Raw genomic sequence first — 6,034 nt, 5'->3', positions numbered from 1 at the left:
ATATATATATATATATATATATATATATATATATATATATATATATATATATATATATATATATATATATACACATATATATAGAAATAATCAACACACAATCACGTGTGGAACAGAAATAAATTTCTGACTCACATCAGGATCGAAACAGGTCTTTCAATTGAAAGACCTGGGTTCATCCTGATGTGAGTCAGAAATTTATACATGCATAAATTTATATATGTATGTGTGTGCGTATATGTATATGTATATATATATATGTATATGTATATGTATATGTATATGTATATGTATATGTATGTGTGTGTGTTCTTTATAGTTTGGGTAAGTCAAGCTGCTTGAGTGATAACTTTCTGAATAGGGAGAGAATAGGGAGATGAGAACTGCTCAAGATGAAAAAGATCTAAATTCGAGATTGTGGAGTTGGAAAGATCATGACAGGAATGCGGAATGACCGATGTTAGCCGACAGTAGTATAGAGAAGGTGCATGGGATAGAAAAATAAAAAGAAAAGACATAAACGAAACACTTAAAAAAGATCTTGCAATGGGATATTAGGATGTATAATTCAGTAAGCTTGTTAATAAGTAACAGAGCCATTGATTTCCACCAATGGGCGCCACAGCATGTTATCCACAATCCAGCCACTCTTACGAATGCTTGCAAGCCTAACCTCTAACTGTGTATTTAAACTTGTAAATTAGGCAGACAACTGGCTAATAATAATTAGAATTTTCTTTATAGAAAACTAGATTCCTCTACAGATTTCTCACTTAAATTATAAGCAATATCATCTCCGAGACTTTGGGAGAGACGGTAATTACCTTCCTCATCCCTGCACTTTGAGAAGAAGCGCTTTCTCCGTTCTCCAAGATTATGCCACATAATCATCAAGTGCTGCACTGCACAGCAGAGTAATCTGTTATGCAAAAGGGTTTAAGCCACTAATATCGTGGAAGTTCCCTAGATTTAGCAGTTAAAGTATGGATGTGACCTACATGCTGGGGTCAAGAAAAATCGTATGGGTCTAGCAACCTCACCTCTAAAGATCCACTGATAAACCAGAAGACTGTACCCTTCTGATGCCACTCCCAGAAGGCATATATATATATATATATATATATATATATATATATATATATATATATATATATATATATATATATATATATATATAGTGTTTATGTATGTATGTATGTATGTATGTATGTATGTATGTATATATATATATCATACATTTCAATTTATTAACATTTGATAACAAGTAACTCATGATGACATTTTTCCATGGAACGAATTTCCGCATTTTATGAAGCTAATGAAATGTCACAATAGTAAAAAAACCAAACTCCTCATATTTTGATGTTTTAATAAAAAAAATTTGTGCTTAATTAGTATTATTGGCTAAATCCTTGAGAGTAACTGGAGACTACAGCAGCGGCAGTTCATACCTCATTACTTTCATGATAAAACTCTACATACCGTTACTAGGCTCTTGCAAGTGTTACTATTTTTGAAACGAAATAAGAACGTCTTCTATTCTATTCTTGTTTATTATAAATGAAAATGCATTTACCTAGTAACTTCAGTATTCCACTTCGGAGCCTGAGGAATAATAGTAATGATCATAATGATAATGTACAGAATGAAATGAACGCAGCAATTAAGTTCAAACATAAGCATACTTCCTATTGAGGTCTGCTTCAAGTAACAAACCTATTTACTAAATGGCATAGGAGGATACTAAAGCTATGCTAATCAACTCCCCCACCCCCACCCCCACTAAAAAAAGGCGATTGAAATAACAGCTTCACGCTAAATTCTGTTTGCAGAATAAATATAAGCAGTACCTGATAAAGACACGACAAATATTTCTATAAAAAGAAATTTTACGAAATGCTGAAAGCAAAAGCTGCTGTCAGTTCATAAACATAAAATTCATAGAATGATTATCTCGTAAAAGAAGTTTTCAAGTTACCTGAAGAATGAAATGGCCATAATAAATATAAACAAAAATTGTCTTTGTTAAGAAAAGTAAAACAGAACTGCACATTTTCTAATGTTTTTATGCTACTGCTGCATTAGAGGCAAAAATAAACAAGTAAAACATGCGCCGAAGTTTCTTCGGCGCAATCGAGTTTCCTGTACATCGTATAATCAAGGACACCGAAAGTAGATCTATCTTTCGGTGGTCGAAGTATAATGCTGTATGAACCGCAGCCCGTGAAACTTTAACCACGGCCCGGTGGTGGCCTGGCCTATATCGTTGTCAGACTCACGAATATGGCTAACTGTAACCTTACATAAAATAAAAACTACTGAGGCTAGAGGGCTGCAATTTGGTATGCCTGATGATTGGAGGGTGGATGATCAACATACCAATTTGCAGCCCGGTAGCCTCAGTAGTGTTTAAGATCTGAGGGCGAACAGAAAAAGTGCGGAAGGACAGAAAGCCGGCACAGTAGTTTGCTTTTACAGAAAACTAAAACTGAAAATAATCTCTATTACATGCTTTAAGAGAAACCTTGGGGGACATATTTGATTTGTCACGCAGAAATCACGGTTCAGGTCTAAAAAAATTACCCAAAAATTAAATGCATTGAAATTAAATTATTATTTCCAGTGTTGTGAGAGTTCGCGCAGATTTAAAACACCAGAACATAGACTGTTATTAATGCTGTGTGGACGTATGGAGTGAAATTGAGATGCATAAAAATTAAGAGGTGAACACGGAAATAATCGACCCCGATTTATTTAAATGAGTATGATTGCAGAATTAAAAGGGATCTCGCTATCAGAAATACGAGGCGAGAGATGACTTCAACAAATTTATGAACCTTGCTGTAATCATTGGAGAAAATTTATGATTAGGTAATTACAATACCTTAACAAGTAAAAAATGCGCCGAAGTTTCTTTGGCGCTAACGAGGTTTCTGTATAGCCGCTACAGCGTATAATCAAGGCCACCGAAAATAGATCTATCTTTCGATGGTCTCGGTTTAAGGCTGTATGAGCCGAGGCCCACTAAACTTTAACCACGGCCCGGTGGTGGCATATCCTAAATCTTGCCAGAAGCACGATTATGGCTAACTTTAACCTTACATAAAATAAGAAATAATGAGGCTGGAGGGCTGCAATCTGGTATGTTTGATGATTGGAGGGTGGATGATCAACATACCAATTTGCAGCCCTCTAGCCTCAGTAGTTTTTAAGATCTGAGGGCGGACAGAATAAAGTGGGGACGGACAGACAAAGACGGCACAACAGTTTTCTTTTACAGATAACTAAAAATGGGCACACGTTAAATCTCGAAAACTGCGAGACTGTATGATAAAAAATTTTTCTTTCACCTTAGACAAATGTTCTGTTTTGAGGTATAGGCCTATGTAAGTCTTTTAACGTTAAAAAAGAGGCCTACAGTGGCAAGTTATGACTGCAGCGAACTAATTAGACAAAATATGCAAGACTGACAACAGTAAATACAGTAGAATTGACAGCATTAAGATACAGTGGCTAAAAGAATTATAACACTATAAATAACATTGAAATAACTCATGATAAATCATCTCAGTTAATAACTCGAGCAACAATTATGATTAATTGGTAACCGCAGATGATTACGAAGATTGTGTTGATGATGATGATGATGATGAGAGAGAGAGAGGATTAGGACACCCGCAACAATTATGATTAATTGATAACCGTAGATGATTAAGAAGATTGTGTTGATGATGATGATGATGATGATGATGATGATGATGAGAGAGAGAGAGAGAGGGAGAGAGGATTAGGACACCGACAACAATTATGATTAATTGATAACCATAGATGATTAAGCAGATGTTGAGAGAGAGAGAGAGAGAGAGAGAGAGAGAGAGAGAGAGAGAGAGAGAGGAGATTAGGACACACACAAACACAACAATTATGATGAATTGATAACCGTAGATGATTAAAAAGAAGAATATGATTAAGAAGCAGGAGATGATGATAGAGAGAGAGAGAGAGAGAGAGAGAGAGAGAGAGAGAGAGAGAGAGAGAGGATTAGGACACCCAACCGTGCTAAAAGCGTCCTCTGGCACCTGAAGTCAGACCAAATAAAGACAACTGAGGAACTCAGAGCGAACAAAGGAGTTAGATAATGCACAGACGAACGCACGCTGAAAAGAAGCTGGTGTCGGGGGGGAGGAGGGGTGATGGAGGAGGAGGAGGAAGAGGAGGAGGAGGAGGAGGAGGAGGAGGAGGAGGAGGAGGAGGAGGAGGAGGAGGATGAGTAGGAGGAGGAGGAGGGTTAATTAAGAATGAAAAAAGAAGAGCATCGGAGAGAAGAGAACGAAAAGATTAAAATATTTTGTGGGGTGTTTTGGGGGGTAGGGGGAGTGGGAAGTGAAGAAGGAAGGAAGGAGACGATGTATATAGGAGAAGGGTCTTCTTCATCTTCTTCTTCTTCTTCTTTATTCTATTTTTTTTTACATAGCGCCTTTTTGTGATATGTAAACCGTATAGCCGTTTTCTGTTTTGTTAAACGCATACGGCGATGCGTTCGGCAAAATGGCGGCGGCGGCGGCGGTGATGTCTGGCGTCGCTGCCTCCGCCCGGGTCCTGTTTTTGACTTCGAGGGGGGTGTGCGCAGAGAGAGAGAGAGAGAGAGAGAGAGAGAGAGAGAGAGAGAGAGAGAGAATGCTATTCTCGCTTACCAGGAAGTATGAAGAGACAAAATTGGGGAGAACGTGGAGAAAGGGGGGGTAGGGGGGGAGGGGAGGGGTTGGTAAGAGAGGGTGGATGCAATGGAGGGAAATAGAAAAACTGGGAAAAATCGGTTTAGCTTCTGACGGGAAACAAAGAGAGACTATTTCAGTAATAAAGGTATTAGAATATAGAGAAGAATATAGAATTTAGACCCAAGGGCCAATGGCTGGGACCTTTCAGGTCATTCAGCGCTGAAACGGAACCTGACGGTAACAAGGTTTGAAAGGTGTAACCTCGCAGTTGCACTATGACTCAATTGTTAGGAGAGGGTGGAAAGTAAGATGGAAGAAAGAGCATATGAACAGAGGTGCAGTAAAAAGAACGAAAGGGGTTGCAGCTAGGGATCGACGGGACGCTGCAAAGAACCTTAAGTAATGCCTACAGTGCACCACATGAGGTGCACTGACGGCACTAACCCCCTACTGGGGTAACAAAGGTGTTCACCTTTAATATGGTTTCCTCTTTGTAAGAGTGTTTTGGGAAATAATTCCGAGAACCGTTGCCTATCTTAGCAGAGACTGACTGTGTCAAGATGATGATGATGATTATTAATATTATTATTATTATTATTACTATTATTATTATTATTATTATTATTATTACTATTATTATTATTCAGAAGTTGACCCCTTATCATATAGAACAAGCCCACCAAAGGGGCCACTGACTTGAAATTCAAGCTTCCAAAGGCTTATGGTGTTCATTTGAAAGAAGTAACAGAAGGTAAAAGGAAATAGAAGATATCAGCTACCAGAAAAGAAAAAATAAATTGGCAAATTAATAAATGAATAGATAAAAACGCAAGTAAATTACTGAAACACAAGGAGGACTGTAAAAATAAGAATAAAATAATCCCCTTTTTCTCCAGTGGAAAACTTGATATGTTGTAAGATATCCACTTAAACAATCCTTAAGTTTTAGGAGAACTAATGTCCTCACCGTTAGAGGGAACGAAACTATAATGATTTTAGTTTCATCACATTTGAGAAAAGGGTCTTATCTTGTCCTCACATTTCAAGACTGGGGTTGTTGTTCGTAGTCTTCACTAAACTGCTAATGACCAAGAGAGCACTTGTTGCGTGCACAGGTTCGGTTACAGACTGAACAGCAGCACTAATGTGCAGTAAATGTGTCTCGCTGTCGAACTTCTCAGTCCCAGAGGTCCTTTATTCCTCAAAACCGTTGGACTTCGAACAGCCCCCCTGAGCATGCTGTGCAATTGAAACTTCAGAGCTTCAAGCGAAGGTGCAATGCATTGCTACCCTAATCTATTCTCCTTTGCATTTCA

This window comes from Macrobrachium rosenbergii, chromosome 2, assembly GCF_040412425.1.
Source record: "Macrobrachium rosenbergii isolate ZJJX-2024 chromosome 2, ASM4041242v1, whole genome shotgun sequence".
In the NCBI taxonomy this organism is placed as follows: domain Eukaryota; kingdom Metazoa; phylum Arthropoda; class Malacostraca; order Decapoda; family Palaemonidae; genus Macrobrachium; species Macrobrachium rosenbergii.
Note: the sequence above shows the minus strand (reverse complement) of the source record.